This window comes from Macaca thibetana, chromosome 4 (assembly GCF_024542745.1).
Source record: "Macaca thibetana thibetana isolate TM-01 chromosome 4, ASM2454274v1, whole genome shotgun sequence".
NCBI classification, from domain to species: Eukaryota; Metazoa; Chordata; class Mammalia; order Primates; family Cercopithecidae; genus Macaca; species Macaca thibetana.
The window spans coordinates 546,211-567,139 of record NC_065581.1 but is presented as its reverse complement, the minus strand read 5'-3'; the positions used below and the strand labels follow the sequence as shown (position 1 = coordinate 567,139).

Here is a 20,929-nt window from a genome sequence, read left to right as displayed (position 1 = left end):
GGCAAAAATTAAATTTATATACCTGGCTTAGATAATTTACACCTTAAAACTGACTTTTGATTTCATCTTGGACGTATGCATCTTTAATTTCTAAACTAATACAGAGAGAATAAATTGTTAACATCCGATGCATTTTGCACGATATATATTTTTTAAAAGATTTAGAATGGTTGAAAATACGTACACGTTTAGTAGACTTGATTATCAAAGACGATTACTTTAATTCAATACCCTGAAAGTGTGTCCATGAAAGACAAAGACATTTCCATTTTTCTATCTTTACAATGAGACTGAACCTAGGTCATTTTCTTAATCTCCAGAGCTACTTTCTCTTGGTTGATACGCATTTCTGTTATTGGCGTAATTGATGAGCTTGGTAATTGTACATCAATTTACCTGGAAATGGAAAATGATAAGAACTTTCTGTGGAGCAAAAGGTGGCCGTGTCTGTGAGCTGAAAGTAAAACCTGGAAAAACACATGTGGGCAACCAATTTAAGAAAGAAAAGAAACTTCATCTGTACATATTAATCAAAAAATTAATGGTATAAACTTGCTATTTTTAGTTACTTTTTATAAATTGGTGATAGCACTAAATTGTCAAACAATCAAATTCTATCTTTACATTTAACAAAACATGTAAAGGTATCTGACTTCTTGGCTGAAATAACTTATTAAGGCCTTACTGTAATTCATAAATAGAATTTTTTCCATGCATATTTTGCCCAAAAATTAAAGGTGTCAAAGAGGGGAAAAAATCTGCTTGGACTTTGTCAATATTGCCAAGCTGAAGCACTTATTTTGAATGTACCCGTGTGAGCTAAATAAGATAATTAGGGTTTTTCACATGATACTGTTCATGCATTTGAAATGCAGAATTATGAGATATGCTGCACATATAATGGCAATACTTTATGTTTTTATAGCTCTTCATAGACGATGAAAGTATTTTTACATATGCAATTGAGATTCACAATGATTCTCTGAAGCTCACTTGTTTAAAAATATATTAAACTAAATAAGAAAAAGATAAAGGAAAATAAGTTTGTTTATTAAAAATATACACACAGTAATAGAACCGAGGATGAAAAATAGGAAATGTGTTGCAGTTTAAATAAAGAAGAGACTTAACCTTGGATGGCCCTGGAGAATATTTAATCCAGTACAGAGGGGGGCTCCTGCAGCAATTCCACTCTTGTGAGCAGTTTAGAAAACAAGCTAGAAAGCATTCATTCCCTTGGTAGATTAAAATATATTTAGCATTTTTTCTTTTCATTTAGCCTTTCTAAAATGAAAAGTTAAATGCAAATCACACTATTCGTGGCCGTATTATTTTTTTCCCGGTCGTGAACCTCTGGATGTTTCTGTCCTGTTACATTAAATTACATCTTAAGAAAATAAATGACACCTGGGTTGTTACAGTCCCTTTGGCTGCTTGGGCTTTTGTAGATAAGTCTGAACAGATACGGGGAAAGGCATGTTTTACTATTTGTACAAAGTCTCAAAAAGTAAAAATTATACCTCTTTAATATTTTCCACTATCATTTCCACTTTGCTAGGCTTAACAATAAATTTTAGCAAGGCTGATGGTTTTCCTTCTGGGGTTGAAAAACTAAAATGTTTTCAAAGGAATGTACGTCACAGAATAAACAAGAGCAAAATCACTTTTTGTGACTTACCCTTTCCTGGTATGGCAAGGGGCTGCCATTTCCTTTCAACAGAGATGAACGAGGCCAGAGCACGTTTCACAATCTGTGCACAGACTCATTCACTGCTGAATCTAGGCATTGCCCAAAAGAAATTAATTTCTGAAATTTCAAAACCATGCCTCACAAAAATGCGAAGTCTAGGCGGGAGGATTTATATGACAGAGGGTGGGGCCACCACCTGCAGAGCACACCAAGGAGGGACAAGGTTGCTGAATGGTACACACACAAAAAAACAAAACAAAACAGGAAAGCGTAAGTATGAACTACCCTCCCATCTTTGCTTTCCCTTGAAACTTAACGACTTAGAACGTTGGAGTCTATGTACAATGTGGGATAACAGAGTTATTGGATCTATGTATCAGCTTTCTCTGTTTGACATTCAACTGTAAACAACAGACAACTCACCTGATTTGGATTAGTCTATCTAAAGCATCAGGCACAATACACCAGGTTTCTGATTTCTTTTTCTTGGGAAAATACATTGGTTCTTCTGAACACTTTCTAGCAACAGACGCAGAAAGAGGTCCTATAAGAGAGCAAGGCACCTCTCAGACCACCAGGCCTGTGGATCGACCAACGCAGAGACGGTCAACGTACTGCAAGATGGGAGAGAAGATGCCTCGTGGCCAGGAAGCCCAAACCCTCCCAAACACAATTCTCCAGTTACACAATCCACAGATGATCTTAAGGCCTGTTGAAAGCAAAGGACTAGTGAACAATCCTCCTATGATGAGTGGTTCAGCCACAAAAGAGAAATGTGTTAATCAGAGAGAATTTTTTTAAAAATTCGAATGCCGCTGTCAGCATTCTTTTTACATAAAATTCTGTCGAAGACCTCAATTTACAGAAAAGATCAAAGAGATGTAGAGAAAACAAATATTTAAATTATGATTGATGAGACAGAGTGATGCAAGGTAGGTTAAAACAAGGCTAAGACCAATGGAATCTAAACATCCTAAAGGCCTGGAGCCCCTGCAGCCTCCTCCCCCTAGTTCCTGACACCCACCGTTATGATTTCCGGTGGGACCTGTCCCCAGTTAGCTCACTGCAACTCTTATTGGTAGCTGCTACCTCCAAATTCAGTTTAAGTTTTTGATTTTTTCTTAATAGTGTGTGTGGGTGTGGACGTGGACGTGGATGTGTGCATGTATGTGGGTATGTGTACGCATCTGTGCGTATGTGCCTGTGAGCGTGGGCATGTGGATGTAGGAGTGTTTGCATGTGTATGTGCAGGCATGGGTGTGCATGTCTGTATCTGTGTGTACCTGAGTGTAGGTGTGTGTTTGTGGGGGGTGCTGTGTGCATGTGCACATGTGAGCTTGCATACGTGCATGTGCGTATCCATGCCTGTGAATGTAGGTGTGTATGCAGGGGGTGGGGTGTGCATATGTACATGTGTACATGTATGGTATGGATGTGCTAGAAGACAGTGGTGGGCAGTGACCCACAGCCCTCCCTTGGGCTACCTGCCAGGTGGGCCTTGCCCATAGCTGAGGTGGGAGGCCCTCTGAGCAGGGAAAAGTGACTTGTAGTTGCAGGAGGCCTGCCTTCATCTGCCACTGCCTTGAGCTTCACCAAGAGTGAAAGCTAAAATGGCAAAGTCACGGAAGTTACTTGTTACTGCTTCAGAATAAAAAACTTCCAGTTTTCCCAGGAAAATTTGTTCTGTTAAAAAATAATATAATGGTGGGCTAGAAGGAAGAAAGGAAGAAGGGACAGAGGAACTTATAATCAGTTTATTGCCAGTTTTCTTCTCTTGTCCACTTCCACTCTTTTTTTTTTTTTTTGATCAGTTAACTAATAGTTCTCACTTGCCTGCTGTCAGCCATTTTTGGTTTTGTAAAATTCTTTCTTCTTAATATTCAAGTGTGACTTTCAGGAAATAAAAAGGCACAGGAGGAATAATCAACCCTTATAAACTGAAGATGAATTTTTCATGCAAAAGGAATTTTGTAATTGACATCAGTTTCCTAATTGATGTCTGTCGCCACCCTCATGTGCAGACTGAAGTGCTCGCTTCAGCCTTGTGGAATGTTCTGGGGGCCATCATCCACTCAGTGCTTGCGGACACGGGCACTCCTGGACTGGCCATTAGGATCTCTGTGCCGTATGCTTACCACGGCCTGAGGAGAACTCGGGGTGTGTCCGTAACCAAAAATACACGGCAATTTTCACATCTGGGACTCCCATAATTTCTATACATGAAAGAAGGCTTTCATCTCTAAGTGCTGCTCAGCAATTGGAAACTATTTTAAATTATAAATATTATTAGCAATGTATTAATAATATATTATAGATACGCCAAAAGGATGTCAGCATAAGTTCACTGATCAAAACTGCTAAATGTTTTTATATTCAGTTATTTGACATTGAAATAAGCAGATTGCTAAGACTTCGTGGAAGTACTTCACTAAATGCTGTTTTCACATCACAAAAAGCTTCTACAATGGGAAATACTCTAATTTCTACTTTAAAATGTAAAGGAGCTTAGGTTTGTAAAAATTAAATTGATACTCCTATTAGTTTGTAAGCTAAGAAAACATGAAATTTCATTGAATAAACTAGAAAGCCTTGATTCCATTAAAAACTACCTGCATTCTATAATTATGTTTTATAAGGTTAGTATTCCAAATTATTTAGGTTCATTAAACGTTGTGAAACGTAACATTTCTAATAATTTTAAATTTTAATATGTAGTTATTAGATTCCTAATCAGGAGGTACATACAGATTTCAAGCACTTTTGAATAATTAGCTATAATCGTTTTACAAAAATAGTCATCATGATGTGTATTTAATTGTATACTTATCACCTGAAGATTACAAATGCCTACATAGTATTTCTACGTATTTCCAATAGAAGTCTCAATAATGTGTATGTGAATGTACACATATAATGTGAATTATAATATATATTTTTCCAGTATGAATAAGTTTGCATTAAAAGATGGAAAGATTAACAGACTACGGGGCACAACTAAAGTCGTGAGTTTATTCATCCTTGCCGTGTAAAAAGCTTAGTTGTGACAATAGCTTGTGCCTGGGACAATTTCTGCCCTCGAGTACTGCTTACATAACTGTGTTTACGTAAGCCTGACCAACGGGACAGACCTTTTTTCAGTTTCACTAGAAATTTGCTGATTTAAATATGTTAGAGTAAGCTTGAAAAATAAGCAGGAAAGACAGATTCTTCAGAGTTTCAGTAGCTATTTTCTCCAACAGATTTTCTCAGGTAACTGACTTGTATCGGCCCCAACTGTAAACACTGAGCGAACAAGACCTGGCACAAAAAATAAAAAGACAAACCTGGATTTTCCACTGATTGTCCACACCTCCCGCCATTCAAAATATGCTTTCCTTATTTTGTTTTTCGAAAATTAATATTGCAATAATAATTCGTGTTATCGTGTCTCTACTTTAATAGTGGATTAGCCTAACTTGTAGAAAGCAAGAAAGAATGTGAAGAAAAAAGAACAATGCCTGGAGTGTAACAGGCAAATGTCAATATTTGTTGACTTGAAAAACAGTTGAGCTTAAATTACTCCAATGTCCGTACACAGAAGACCTCTCTGAATTAGTAGCCAGACAATTTGTGTGAACATAAACCTTCGTTGTAAGTGCTGTCCAGAATTGCACCGCCTCTAGGATCAGTGAAACACACATTTCTTAGACAGCTTTAAAGAAAAGAATTATTGAATTGTTGTAAACCAAGAAAAGAAAGTAATGCAAAAATTCTGTAAATACAGAAGATGGACCAAATATGAGAAAGACTCCCCTCTGTTTGATGTGGGAAGCTGACTCGTCTCTTTCTGGAAGAGCATCCTAAATTCTTTGAGAATTAATTTATATTTTATTTCTCTTAAAGTATGCCAAAACCCATTTGAGGGGCAAGGGCTGATATAGCCACGCATTTCATTCCCTTTTTTTTTTTTTTTTCTTGGCTGGGGAGTGGGAGCAATATCTTACTTTACATTGTAGAGTTTCTGGCCTGAAAATATGTTTACTAGCAAAATCACTGCCAAAACTTAAGAGTCAGTAGTTACCAGCATATTTATGTAAAGCAAGAGGTTAGAAAGCTACATGGCGTTGAGGACTTTTTTTCTGGATACTAATCAGCATCGTGCCTCGTCACACAGTGCCTAGTCATCGTTCCCCTCGGCAGCGAGAGGACCAGTGCTGTGAAGCAATCCAGCATTGTCACCACGGAAAGCATGGTCTATGAATTCTAGTTCAAAACTGATTTTCCTAAAAACTGAAAATTTCCTTCTCAATGTGTTTTAACAAATACATGCTTGCAAACAGGAGGCCACTGAACAGCAGAAACAATTATATTTGAACATATCCAAAACAAACCAATGGGCAGGAACAACCAGCGGTTACTAGCATTTTCTTTCACAAAACGAAGTCTGCAGAAAGGTTTACCAGCCACTGAGGTGCCTTTCTAGGATTTAATTCTAATTATGTAACTGAAGAGAGATTCTCCATTTGTTCTCAAATAAAGCTCTGTTGAGAATCCTCACTAGTCGACAGTCCTGAAAAGCTATTGTTTATCAGAAGGAAAGCAGACACGTGTGCTTAAATCTATCATTCAAGTCTGTGCATTCATTTGAGTGCTAATGAATGTTAGTGGAATGAATATGCATCCTGTCAAACATATACATAAAGCATAACAATACTGCAAATCAACAAACACACATATCCGGAGTCAGAAAAAATGTGGCCAAGCTCAGGGAGAATTACTTAATGGAAAAATAGGAATGCAATAAAAATGCAAAATTGAAAATGCAACCCACATATTTACCATCATATTGTTTTCCTCTTTATCACTACGCTTCACATCTAACCTATTGTGGTTTGGCTTTCTATGTCCATAACCCAGCCAGAGACTAAAAAGCAACGTTATCAGTTCTCGGAGCCAAGAGGTGTGGAAGTGGAGAGGACAGAGGAGCAAAAAGTGATAGAAACAGACAAGTACCAGCAATCTGCTTTAAGATCAGAGAAAGCAACCAAGTTCCCAGTTTAAAATGGATTGCCCTATAGCTAACACATTTAAAGAATGAAGCATCTGGAAGAAAAAAAATCTCTTTAATTGAATAGCAGAACAATTAGTGTGATCCACGACCACTGCTGGCATACAGAGTTATTTGGAAAAGCGCCACCACCGCCACCCACATGTCCTGTTCACACAGATGGCTAGATGGAGTCGCCAGAAGAGAAGGCCACACGGTTCAGCCAAGACTTGCGGCAGAATCGTTGTTTATTGAAAAGTGCAGCTGGGCGCGGTGGCTCCCGCCTGTAATCCCAGCACTCTGGGAGGCCGAAGTGGGCAGATCACGAGGTCAGGAGATCGAGACCCTCCTGGCTAACATGGTGAAACCCATCTCTACTAAAAATACAAAAAACTAGCCGGGCGTGGTGGCGGCGCCTGTAGTCCCAGCTACTCGGGAGGCTGAGGCGGGAGAATAGTTTGAACCCGGGAGGCGGAACTTGCAGTGAGCCGAGATCGCGCCATTGCACTCCAGCCTGGGCGACAAGAGCCAGACTCTCTCACAAACAAAAACAAAAACAAAAACAAAAAAGAAAGAAAGAAAAAGAAAAGTGCAGTGATGGGATTTTTGAGCTTACAGGAACTTTTGAGTTTCTCCTATCCAACCATCTTACTTTGCAAATGAGATAACTGGAATTCTCAAGAGGTGAAACAATCAGGGTCAATATCAGACAGGATCCAGAACGTAAGGTTTGAAATTTTTGATGTAATTTTTTTTTTAAACCAACAGTCCTATAGTCAACTCTTGATTTTTCAAGGGCTGTGGATGTCTTTGTTTCTTCATTTTTAGTTTCTCACTGCTAAATATTTTTATTATTTTCTTTACCAGGTGTGAAAACGTAAATTTATACTCAAATTAACTGGCTATATTCTATGTTCTCATCTCTGTTACAAGGGCTCAGTCAGGAAGAACAAAGGTTCAGACTGTTGGCTAAAGTATGTCCTGAAATTATCTTCATCCTGCATGTAGGCCTCGTCCTTCAGTACCACAGAGAGTACAAAGAGGAGCTCACAGGAGGCAACTAGCTGCAGGGGGCAGGACAGATATCCGGAGACCTCCACTGCGGAGTGGCCAGGACACAACTGGTGGGCACTTGGAGCTGACGTCCTGCACGCCAGTGCATGCCATCACCTTCAGAAATTATAGCGCCTGCCTGCGAGGAGAACGCAGCTCAGGTAACGTCAAACACGGAGGGTGAGAAACCTGCTGTTAAGGAGTGAAAAATATTTTATTGGGTTTGTGTGAAACCAAGGTACTCGCTGAGCAATGAAAAACTCAGATAAAATTCGTGTCATGTTAGATGAAAAGAAATGAGGTGTAATGACAGGCTTTGTACCTCGTTTCATATGCCAGGCAACCCTGACGCTCCTGGGCAGTGGGAAGCCTTCATCAATGAGCTCAGATCCTGCAGCAAAGGCCAGAGGCCGGCACCGCGCCTCCCTCCGATGTGCGGCTGTAGCTGGTGCTTCTGCTCCGGGTGGGGTGCTGTGCCTGGACAGCGGAGGCGCAGAGGGGCAAGCCAGCGGCTGCCCTAACACGCAGTCTACACGGCACACCACCCATCAGTGGGTGAAATCGGGAAGATGGTGCTTTTCCCATGTCTTTTCTATGACTGCTGGCATCACTGACAAAATGCAGATTGGCCTTGTTCCCACTGAATAAAGACCTTCAAACGGAGAATTCCAAAAGACAAGACCAAACAAACCACTCCCCCCAAAAAATCAACCACCCACTCCCAGCTAGCAATTTAAGTTAAAATGCTATCATGCGGTCCGTTAGAAATCCTTCGTTTAGAACATAAAGAGATCTAAAGTCTTATTCACAGAAAATCACATAATTAGGTTATTCCTGCCCTCTGCAGCTCAGGGCAGGGCTGGCAGGGCCGGGAGAGAACCCCAGTCCTTGCTAAGCGGAGACATTTTCACATTCGGACCGAGTTGTTCCCTCTCTCCAGGTCCCGGCCTCTCATATCTCTGGCAGCATGTGCCTCTCCTCAATTTCTCCTTTCCTTCTGGACCACCTACAGACACAACCCACTGCCAGAGACGCCCAGATATAAACACAGGTGCAAAACACATCTGCATTATTGTGCTGGATGGCAGCAGGGCCATACGGCTGGAGTAACACTACTGTAACACCATATCCCTGCTGTAGAACCAGCTTTATTTACAATTTTCTTATTAAAATATGCAAATAGCAAGTAAATAGAAAACCACAGAGCTCTGTTTTGCTGTAAAACTGATTGGAGACATTTGACTATTTTGAGGACTTTTGATATACAGAGCTATGAATATAAAAAGCTCTGAAGCCAACATAAAAGAAGATGGTTAAGTCCACTTAAAGGCATTTGCTAGGAGCACGACCATAGTAAGATGAAGGATAAAACAAAAGGATGTAAGGGGCTTCCTTAACCAATAGGTCCAATCCAGGAACTGCTAAAACAGAGTTGAAACTGTTGCAGTCCTGCAGAATTTCAAATTGTCCTGTGATCCTAAAACACAAACGGCTCCAGCAAAGCGTGGCAATGCTGGGTGGTATGTGGTGAAACATCTCCATCATTCGTTTATTGTCAAGATGTGTACATACTAAATTTTGCTGATAATTTTGTGTCTTTAAGTGGCCACTCAGCATATTTTGAACTACACAACTGGAAACAGGCATCTCCTCCAACTCTGCTACTATCTTAATGTACTGTATTCTTATTTTATTTTTGTTTTTGAGGCAACTCGTATTTATTGAGCATCTATTATGTGTAAGGCATGGATGAGCATTACAGCATCCCTCCTCATTTATATTCTAGTGAGGGGAGAGAAACACTTTTAGAAAACAAACAGATAATACTGTATTTGCAGGTTGTGGCGAGTGCTGTTCCTGCATGGTCAGCCTGATGTACTGAATAACTGGGCTAGGAAGCTCTGTGGTATCTGCAACAGTGAATAAGGCAGGAATCTGCAAGCATGGAGTTGAGAGCCTGTGAATAACAGAAGGCCAAATAATCATTAGTCTTTGGTAAAAAGGATCTCTAAGATACAGCAAATTATAGTAGTTTTGAGGGTTAGGTTCTGTACTAATTATGGTTTACCACACGCTGATGTGCCATACAGTACAGAACACAAAAGGTGTTGATTTAACAGAAAAAAAAAAAAAAAAATCTAAGAACAGGGAATTGTGTCTCTCCTAGTACTTCTAAAGACTGTTTCCAAAGGGATTTCATGCTTCAAAGTTATTCTTTCTCTCCAGGTCAAACAAAACCCGAGACAGAATTGAAAACACAATGCTATGCAATGATATTCAATTGCTCCAACAGCTACCACTGCAATTTTAGGTTTAATGATTTTATTTGCTGCCAACTTCTGCATATACTGCACTAATGTTTGCTAGCTGGTTTTGGAATTAGGACGAGAAATGTAAGAAAAAAGAAAGAAAACAACACCAGTACTCTTTACATTAACAAAAGAGTCTCTTTCCTCTTCTGAGTGCTTTTGTTTCTGGAATACAGTGTTATTTGTTATTTTTCTAAACCAGGAAAAATCTGTGTGTTCTCAAGGCCCATACATCCTGGCTTAATGGCAGGATCACCTGACCTGGGAAACGGCGTCACTGCGACCGACAGGGTTTGGTTTCACTGCGAAGCGGGTGCGCCGCTGCCAGGGATTTCTCACTTTATTTGTTTTCAAATGCTGCTGCCAAGCCTCGGATTCACATTTCCTAGTTTCCCCCTCGCTCTTTATAATTGATGATGCTGGGGACAGTCAAGTGATTGTGTACGGGGGCCGCACTTCAACACATCCTCTGATACAAAGGAGAGAACAATGGAGTCATGCTAGATTCCACATCACTTTTGTGTTCCAGGATGCATTTCCCTAAAAAGCATGCAATTCAGCACATAGATATTTGAGGCTGGGTGTGGTGGCTCATGCCATGGGAGGACTGCTTGAGCACAGGAGTTAGGGACTAGCCTGGGCAGCACAGCGAGATCCCGTTTCTACAAAGACAGCAACAAAAATAACCAGGCATGGTGGCACACATCTGTAGTCCTAGTTACCCTGGAGGCTGAGGAAGAGGATCTCTTAAGCCCAGGAGTTCCAGGCTACAGTGAGCTAGGATCTCACAATTGCAACCTAGCCTGGGTGACAGAGTGAGACCCTGTCTCTAATAACAAATATATATATATATATATATATATATTTGAATTGTAAAACGTATAGGTTGTTTTTAGACTGTGAGAATAACAGCCTTGACTGGATTCCCCCAGAAGCTGACCCAGGGCTAGCATTTCACTTGGGAGGTGACAGCAGGAAAGAGCAGGAGGGGAGTGGGGAGGCCAATAAAGGTGTGCTGCGGGGCACTTCCCCGAGGGAGACTGAGGCAGCCTCCCTGGGACTCTGCCATGCAATGGAGCTTGTGCAACCAGCCAAGCTACCCCCGCCAGGGGCAGCCACAACAGGGCATTTGCCCACCAACTGTTTGCCTGCCATTGGCCGAGGCCTTCCTCTGAATTAACTCTCCAGGGCTTCCGGCTTGCCGTGCTCCAGAAAGAAATTCCTCAAGCACAAACAGAGATGCAGGTGTTCCCAGAAAGCAGGCCTTCAGTTGGGGGAATCTGGATGGGCACTGATGGCCTCTGTTGTCCTGCCTTGCAAGGCAGATCCACTGCTACAGATCTGTGTCCTGGCCCTGATTCCTCATCATGGTGTCCAGTCATACTTTACTGGGGGAGAAAACCCACCTCAGGAGGGTCAGCAGGTCGGGCTATACTGCCCACTGCTGCAGTTAGTTCTCAGGCTATAGTGATTGTCATCATCTTCCTTAATCACCCGGCTCGGTTCTCTTCACCTGCAGCCAGCACTTCTGTGGCCCAGGCTGCTTCCTCGACGAAGTGACCCAGACCTTCTTCCCCGTGAGGTCTGGCCTTTGGTTATCATTCCTCGTCAGGCCAGGGTTGCTGCATTGCCCGTCTACTGGCATCACCAGGCAAGGAAAAGATGTCCAGTGAGTCCCCTGCATTCCAGAAATAATCCTCCCTCCCGTGTCCTACTCATAATCAGGACCAAATTTTGTTGCCTGGGATCCATGAGGATCCCAAATAAGGAGAGGCTTTTAGATTTAGTGAACCTTGTGTCACCCAGGAGAGCATCTTCTGCACATCCCAGGGGCCAGGACTCCAGCTACTGGGGATGCAGCACCATACACGGATATCAGGTTCTGAATATAAACGGCATCCCACAGCACAGCTTCCAACCCCACTGCAGCGTTCGCTGTGCCTTTGTGGGGCCATGCTGATGTCCTATCAGGGTGGCAGTTCGGGGTGTGCGATCTATGGTGGAACCAGTGGAACTTGTGGTCACATCCCCTTTGTCTGCCTCTTTCGCTCTTACAGGGTGCTTGGTCCAAGGTGGTCTTATGGGAAATCCTGTGATGATAAGGCAAGATATTCTGTAAGAAACTGGGTAGTCATGCCTGCCAAGGCTCTACCAGCAAGGAAGACAAACCCAAACCCAAAATATGCATCTAGAAATCAACTTGCCACCAACTGGCTGCTCGGTCTTCTTGAGGGACAGCAGCCACCACACCATGGGCTGCCCATTGGCCTCACGGCGGGAGAGGGCAGAGGCACTGTCTAGATTTGCCTTGTTCAGTGGGTCCCTGTAGCCTCCGACCCTGTGAATGGCCATTCCATTTTCACAGGCCCGCTGTGCAGAGACTGCCTGGCCCGCCCTAGCTGAATCATCCCGTTTGCTCCATGCCTTGCTGTGGATGCTCTCTGCCGGGCGGGCATTCGTGTAAGACACATGGATGGGCCAAAGACTAAGTCTGTGTGAGGAGCACGTGTGAGTTCTTGAGCTGAGAGGCTGCAATATCCACAGCATGGTTGCGCAGCTGCTTCCCGGCCACCCTCCTCTCCATCCAGCTGTTATGTTTCTCCAGCAAGTCTCCTACCTTAGGGAATTTCTGCACCAAAAGCAGGCACATACTCTTGGTCACATACAGTCCTGAGGGCAACCCAACTCTGCCAAGAACTCCACACTGATGCTCAGCTCCACTCTGACAGCAGCAAGCACAGGCTCATGGGTGCCTAGGGCCAGCAAGTATTAACCCACATTAGAACAGCCGAGTGAATTCCTCATAAGCTCCAAGAGGTGTCTTACCCAATTGCTTGGGGACTGTCTTTCTTTTCTTTCTTTCCTCCCTTCCTGCCTTCTCCTTCCTTCCCCTCCCCTCCCTTTCCCTGTCTTTCTGTTTTTTTTTTTTTTGAGACAGCGTCTCGCTCTGTAGCCTAGGCTGGAGCACAGTGGCGTGATCTTGGCTCACTTCAACCTCTGCCTCCAGGGTTCAAGCAATTCTCCTGCCTCAGCCTCCCAAGTAGCTGGGACTACAGGCAAGCGCCACCACACCTGGCTAATTTTTTGTATTTTTAGTAGAGACAGGGTTTCACCATGTTAGCCAGGATGGTCTCAACCTCCAGACCTCGTGGTCCACCTACCTTAGCCTCCCAGAGTGCTGGGATTACAGGCATGAGCCACCGTGCCCGGCCTGGGGGCTTTCTTTATAGTGCGGGGAGACTTTAGGGTGACCATATAGTGTCTAAAAGGAACGCTTTTGACAGTAAAAAGGGCACTCAATAATTAAGCCATCATAACAGACACAAATCAGAGTCATCCCAGGCAAAGTGGAACATGTGGTCACCTTAGTTATCTGCCTTCTTTCCCAGTGCAAGTGGCCAATTCCAGGATAACCAGAAAAATCCATCTAAATACTCTGTCATACCAGCTCAAACCCCATGATCCTGTCTAATGTCATTTCTCTGCATAGACCCCAAACTCCTCTGCTCCCAGCTCCTTCTTCTGTGTCAAACTCTAATCTCAGCTACAATTAATTTTCTACTAACTCCCTGCCTGCACTAGAGCAGCCAACACACACACAAGCAGGCTGACTGGTTCCATTTGAGACTTAAGACCACACATCCCAAGTGGGCATTCTGCCCTCCCTGGCAATCTGACTACATATGTTCAGTAATTTGCCTTACAATGTCTAAGACAACAGTCTCACCCCTTCTCAGTTCTCCCTTGCCCCCATTCCCTCCTCACAGATGATCTTGTTGGTTCCTTTGCTAATAAAACAGAAGCAACAAGAAGAGTTATTTTCTCACTTTCTCCTCACCATGTCTACCAACCCACCACAACTGTAGCTTCACATTCTGCTCACTCTCCTACTACACAGCTCAACTCTGTTGGCTCCTTTCTAAGAAAAACGTCTGATCCTCGTGCAATAGGCCGTACCCTCTCTTACCTTTCTCAAAGACTTTGCTCTGCAGTTGCTCCCTCTTTACCCGTTTCGTTAACAGCTCCCATCTTAAAACAGACCTTTTCCTCGATGCCATGCCCCTCTAGCAACCACCCGGTATCTCTGTTTCCTTTATCACAAAACTCCTCAGAGTGGTTGTCAAAGTAGCCAGATGAAAATACAGAACATCCAGTTAAATGTGAATTTCAGATAAATAATGAATAAGTAGTATACCTATGTCACGTGCAATATTTGGGCCGTACTTACACTAACAAATACTAAAACAATGTTTTAGTAGAAGTATATCCCATGCAACATTACTTTAGTGATATATCTATACTAAAAATTACTTGTTGTTTATCTGAAATTCAACTCTACTGGGTATTTGTATTTTTATTGCTAAATCTGCCAACCTAGGTTGTCAAAACTTACTTTTTTCCACTTCACTTAATATTCTTTTCACAGTCCACTCTGAAGAGATGTAGGTTCCCCACACTCCTTTGAAACTGCTTTTGTCAAGGATGTCAATGACTGGCATATGCCAAACTCAGCTTTCTCTGGAGTCTTGGCCTCACAGTGCTTCTGAACATTGTCTAACAATTTCTCCTTCCTGAAACTATTTAGCTTCCAGAATCCACTACCCCCACTTTCCTGGTTGTCCTTCCTCCCTGACCACAGTCCCCTGACCCCGAGCATCCCCCCGACCTGGAGCATCCCCTGACCCCGAGCATCCCCGCAACCTCGAGAACCCCCCGACCCCGAGAACCCCTCGACCCCGAGCATCCCCCCGACCCTGAGCATCCCCCCGACCCCGAGCATCCCTCCGACATGGAGAGCCCCCGACCCCGAGCATCCCCCTGACCCCGACCTTCCCCCCGACCCCGACCTTCCCCCGGACCCCGAGCATCCCCCTGACCCCGAGCATCCCCCTGACATCGAGAGCCCCCCGACCCTGAGAACCCCTCGACCCCGAGCATCCCCCCGACCCCGACCTTCCCCCCGACCCAGAGCATCCCCCGACCCCGAGCATCACCCCGATCCTGCGCATCCCCTGACCTGGTGCGGCGCCCTGACCTAGTGCAGCCCTTAAACCCCTGCAGCCCCCTGACCCCATGCATCCTCCTGACCCAGGGCTGCCCCTGACTCAGTGTTGCCCCCTGACCCCAGTGCCTCGTCCTGACCTGTTGCAGCCCCTTGACCTGGTACAGTCCCTTGACTCCAGTGCATCCTTCTGACTCAGTGCTGCCTCCTGACCTGGTGCATCCTTACCCAGTGTGGCCCCCCGGGGATGCACACTCCAGGGCCTCCTCCTGACCTGGTACAGTCCCCTGACTCCAGTGCATCCTTCTGACTCAGTGCTGCCTCCTGACCTGGTGCATCCTTACCCAGTGTGGCCCCCCGGGGATGCACACTCCAGGGCCTCCTCCTGACCTGGTACAGTCCCCTGACTCCAGTGCATCCTTCTGACTCAGTGCTGCCTCCTGACCTGGTGCATCCTTACCCAGTGTGGCCCCCCGGGGATGCACACTCCAGGGCCTCCTCCTGACCTGGTACAGTCCCCTGACTCCAGTGCATCCTTCTGACTCAGTGCTACCTCCTGACCTGGTGCATCCTTACCCAGTGTGGCCCCCCGGGGATGCACACTCCAGGGCCTCCTCCTGACCTGATGCTTCCTCCGGTCTCGGTGCAGCCCCCTGACCCGGTGCAGCCCTGTGATCCCATGCGTTCTCTGGACCTGGTGCATCCCCCTGTCCCGGAGCGGTCCTCCGACCCGGTGCAGGCCCATCGTGGTGAACTGTGGTCCCACAAACGCACTATCATCCCTCAGTCTCTGAGATGACCCGAGGGCACGCGGACGGATGGCGCACCGGCCCGCCCCCTGAGCTTGTACCCTTCTCCTCCCTCACCGCTCCCCACTTCCCGCCGCCGCAAAGACGCCAGCAAAACCTCCTACGCGTGTCCATTCCGACAGCTGGGTCCCTCGGAACCCAAGACACGCCGGCGTCCACCGCCCACGGCCCCTGCTGACCTCCCGCTCCCGCGCCGGCCTGCTCCCCTCCTCCCAGCCTCCCCTGCGGGCGCCGCCCATCGAAGACTCGGCGCTCGACTGCCCGGCGGATCGACGCGCTCGGCGCTCGCGGCGGGCGGAAGTGAGGAGCCGGCAGCGGGCGGCCGCGGCGTCTTCGGCGAGACCTATCGGGCCGGGTCCGGGCCGGCCGTGGGCGGCGGCAGGCGGCTGGAGGTACGTGTGGGAGGTGGAGGGCCTGGCCGAAGGCCAGCGGGACACGGACGTCAGCTGCGCGAAGGTGGCCGCCGGCGGCGTCCGTCCAGGCCTCAGTTGTGAAGGGACAGCCGCGCCCACCCGCGCCATCGGTCACCTGCGGGTCCCGCGACCCCCCGCGGTTCCCAGCCCGCCGCCGCCATCCCCGCCGCCAGCCGCCTGCTGGGCTCCGCGTCCACCCCGCAGTGCCCATCCCCGCATTTCCCAGCCCCGCATTTCCCACCCCCGCAGTGCCCAGCCCCGCATTTCCCAGCCCCGCGGTCCCCACCCCGCAGTGCCCAGCCCCACAGTGCTCACCGCCGCAGTCCCCACCCCCGCAGTGCCCAGCTCCGCGGTCCCCAGCCCCGCAGTGCCCACCCCCTTGGTCCCCACCCCCGCGGTGCCCAGCCCCGCAGTGCCCACCCCCTTGGTCCCCACCCCCGCAGTGCCCACCCCCGCAGTGCCCACCCCCGCAGTGCCCACCCCCCGCGGTCCCCAGCCCCGCAGTGCCCACCCCCGCGGTCCCCAGCCCCGCAGTGCCCACCCCCGCAGTGCCCAGCCCCGCATTGCCCAGCCCCGCGGTCCCCACCCCGCAGTGCCCAGCCCCACAGTGCTCACCGCCGCAGTCCCCACCCCCGCAGTGCCCAGCTCCGCGGTCCCCAGCCCCGCAGTGCCCACCCCCTTGGTCCCCACCCCCGCGGTGCCCAGCCCCGCAGTGCCCACCCCCTTGGTCCCCACCCCCGCGGTCCCCAGCCCCGCAGTGCCCACCCCCGCGGTCCCCACCCCCGCGGTCCCCACCCCCGCGGTCCCCACCTGCGCCGGTGCGGGGCGTGGGCGCCGAGCGCTGACTCCGGACTCTGGGCCCCGCCCCTCGCCCGTGCGCAGTCGCCGCCCGGTGAGATTGGAGAATGTCTCCGGCAAGTGAAGGCGGGGCGGTTTGGCCTGTGTCTGCCTGGGAGAGCGTCCCGCTCCGGCCGTCCTGGGCTCTGGAGAGGGGCCCGCCGCTGTTGCCGGCGTTGCGTGCACGGACTTGGTCCCCGCGCGGGCGGACGCTGCCGTGTGAGCCCATTTTACAGATGGGGAGCGGCGGCTGCGAGTGCTTGGGCGAAGGGCCTCGGTCCGGTGGTGGCCGCCACTGAGGCCTCGCGCGACGGCCCCGGGTCCGCACACCGGCAGCCTGGACGCCTGGTGATGCCTAACCCTGTATCCCAAGATTGTTAAACAAACATTTTAGTAATTCCAAGAAATAGTTCTTGAAAGAACTCGCCATTGAATGGGAGTAAGTCATTTTTAATCTGCCAAAGGTCAACATACTAGTAAGTCTGGGAAATTTTAAGTTTGATGCCTGTATGAATCAGCAAGTAAACTTACAAGGAACACTTAAAAATATTTTTTTCTAAGTTAGCCACACTTTAATTAAATCATTTGTGTGCACTATGCGATATTGAAAGGTTAGTTCTGAGCTTATTGGATCTGTCTTCTAATGCATAATAATGTTTTATGAATGTTAGTATGTACTGGCCCATTCTTTGTGTAACTGACTCCTTTAATGACAAATCAACTGAAAGCCAGAATCTTCCCATAGATGATTTTTTTTGTGCTAAAAGTTGGTGATGCTCAGAGTAGTAATAGAAAGAGGGTGATGTGTGCTTAGTACTTTCATGCTCACTTGTTTGCCTAAGTAGAAACTTAATGAAGTTAAGCAGAGAAGCAGAGTTCCCCCAGTGTGACTTGGAACAGCTCTTGGAAGTTTTAGAAAGTGATCTTTTTTTTCTTGTCAAATATTTAATTTCCTGTACTGAATGGCATTTTGAACTACAGTTGACCCATGAACAACCCTGGGGTTGGGGTGCCCACGCTGTCAAAAATTTCCATGTAACTTTTGACTTTCCCAGGACTGAACTACTAATAGCCTACTGTTGACCAGAAGCCTTACTGATACATAAACAGTTGACTTAGATGTATTTTGCATATGTATTATATACTGTATTCTTATAATAAAGTAAACTAGAGAGAGGACAATGTTAAGAAAATCACAAGGAAGAGAAATGGAAGTGGAGCATCATGAAGGTTATTATCCCCATAGTCTTCATGAATAGATTGTGGAGGAGGAAGAAGAGGAGGGATTGTCTCAGGAGTGGCAGAGATGGAAGAGATGGAGGAAGTGAAGGGGAAGTGGGAGATGCAGGCACACTCAGTGCAACTTTTGTTGAAAAAATCCGTGTATAAGTGGACCTGCCTCATTCAAACCTATGTTGCTTAAGGGTCAACTGTATTACTTTTCTAAAAGATTATTACTAACTTGCTAAGTTCTTGGGAGGCCATTATGTAAGAATCATGGGAAATGAAGTTGGTAATGAAACAATTTCGCATGGATAGTCTTCTAGCAAAGAACTTTTAGTAATTTCTAGTGTCAAGCAGCAGCTAGATTAGGCTGTACAGGAAATGCTAGTTACAGAGGTGCTCTCTCAGTTACTTTTCCACTCATTCTCCAGTTTACCCATCTGAATCTAGCCGGGGTTCCTAGTCCAGCGTCTGCCTTAAGTGTTTAAGTGTTTATCGAATGGATGAATTTTAGGTCACTGTTGAGAGGATTTTGAAACTGGGAAATAACATTCATTGACCACCCTGCTAAGCAGTGTACTAGGATGTTAATTGTTCTCAGATCCTGGGGAATATGTTCTTGAACACTCTGGACTGCCTGCTGAAATCACATGGTGGTAGTGTTGACTTCTAATCATGTGCTTTAGAGTATGTTTATATTAGTTTAAAATTATTATTGATATGAATACACAAACTTAAAAGTAATTGTAGGGAAATTATTATGAATTTTTTTTTTTTTTTTTGAGATGGAGTCTCACTCTGTTACCCAGGCTGAAGTGCAGTGGTGTGATCTCCACTCACTGCAAGCTCCACCTCCTGGGTTCACGCCATTCTCCTGCCTCAGCCTTAGTCTTTTACTCCTGCCTTAGTAAAAGACTAAGCTCATTCTGGATCGGGATTTGTTTTAATTATTTTTGTATCTTCCACTCTTACTGTATGCCTGACACATATATTAAAAATCAAATAATATTAGCCTGGATTCATAAGGGATATTTTTGCCCTCTCAATTAAAGAATAGCTAAGAACTAAACTCTTTAATATTGAGTGTAAGTCCAGCAGAAGCTGAGAGGTGGGAAGGATCCTTTGGGGCTAGAGTAATTGGGAAGCTTTGATGATAAGGGCCTGATGAAGGAAGGTGTGTGACCACCTGGGCTGCACGCCAGGAGCAAAGGCCCAGAGGCTGGTAAGTGAGTGCATTTTGGATTATGGGTGCCTATTATGCCTTGACTGACAGGCAGAAGAGTTTGGAACTGATTTGTTAGACAGTGTTTCTGTTTTTTTTTTTTTTTTTTTCCTGGAAAATTATATTAGGCCAGCTCAAAAGCTTCCTGAACATCCATTACCTTAATTCCCTTGGTAGCATTTCAGATTAAAAATACAGCATCCAGTTTGCTTTATTTTTGTTTTTGGGTTTATCAGTTTTTCTATGTGACATTTTCCACAGTAAATCTTGGTGCCAGTAATGGAAGGAGCACTGGACACAGGACTGGGGAAGACTGGATTTCAGTTTATGAGAAGGTGAGCTGCTCAGGCTGGATCCAGAGAGCTTTGAGACTAGTGCCCGGCACATCTTAAGCGCTCAGAGACAAGTGCAGTGTCAAAGGCCGTTTTTCCCTTTGCTGCTTGCTAACAGTGCCTCTTTCCACAAGGCTGCCCCTTAGTTTCATTTGTAAGCATGGATGAATTTTTAAAGGCCTTTTTTTGTTTTAAAGATTTGTGATTTTGGAGGGTATATGATTTAACTTTCATTGTATTATAATTTTAGCAAAAGACAAAATGAGACAAAAGGCCATGTTTGGCTTTGGTTTAATTTTAATGAAAACCCTATGTGAGTGATGTGATGTATGTCTCAGCAGGAATCAGAAGTCATGCCAGATAGGTCAAATGAAGAAAGGCGCAGAGGGGATTAGGGACTATACAAGGAGTGTTGAGGAACAACAGGAGGCTAACAGGAGCTGGAAAGGACAGAAGGAGAAAGTAGAGCTGTCTGGAGGAGGGTCCGACTATTGCCAGAGAAGTAGTGCTGGGGGCTGGGAGGGTAACACCAAAATGTCTCAGAGTTGGAGCTGGTCCATTTCTGAAATCCAAAGTGCAGGCCTCCCACCGTTTGCTTCTGGTCTCTCCGCTTTCTCAGTCTCACTCACCCCCACTACACCTATCAGGAGCTTCTGTGGTCTTCAGTCACTGTCATGCCAGTGCGCTCGGTTGTGTCGTCGTTCTTCTGTAGCATCCGCCCGGTGGGTTCTCAGCCTTGGGCCGTCTCAACTCTCTGCCTCCTGTAATGCTTGACCCGAGTTGCGGGGGCCAGCTGGGGAAATCAGTGTCCAGATCTGTGCCCCTGTAAATCCATGGTCACCAGCTCAGCGGGGCCATCACGGAATCTTCCAGAGTTTTCCTCGTCAGCACCTGCTTCTGACCTCTGCAGAATGTACTTCCAGCATTTTCACGCTTTTCAAACCTTTCATCCTTTCACATCATTTACACACACTCTTAGCAAGTGGTCTTGCCACCTACATCATAAATAAAA

At 46.2% G+C, this 20,929-nt stretch overlaps 1 protein-coding gene and 1 long non-coding RNA gene across 24 annotated transcripts in view; one reads left to right on the top strand and one right to left on the bottom strand.

Moving 5' to 3' along the window:
* The window catches only part of LOC126953316 (uncharacterized), a 74,908-nt gene extending 57,733 nt beyond the window's left edge, over positions 1-17,175 (bottom strand). For 13 of the 17 annotated variants that reach the window (XR_007725210.1, XR_007725212.1, XR_007725213.1 and 10 more), the window contains exon 1: positions 15,994-16,120. This is a non-coding gene — a long non-coding RNA (uncharacterized LOC126953316). Of the gene's footprint in view, positions 1-396; positions 7,933-8,091; positions 14,466-15,993; positions 16,121-17,112 lie in introns of those variants that run through there. The other 4 variants (XR_007725226.1, XR_007725216.1, XR_007725221.1 and 1 more) reach the window with 4 other exon arrangements.
* EXOC2 (exocyst complex component 2) overlaps positions 16,133-20,929 on the top strand; it is a 204,869-nt gene continuing 200,072 nt past the window's right edge. For 3 of the 7 annotated variants that reach the window (XM_050788813.1, XM_050788812.1, XM_050788815.1), the window contains exons 1-2: positions 16,193-16,281; positions 19,847-19,920. The gene's annotated coding sequence lies outside the window, so the exon portion shown is untranslated. Of the gene's footprint in view, positions 16,282-17,449; positions 17,579-19,846; positions 19,921-20,929 lie in introns of those variants that run through there. The other 4 variants (XM_050788817.1, XM_050788809.1, XM_050788807.1 and 1 more) reach the window with 4 other exon arrangements.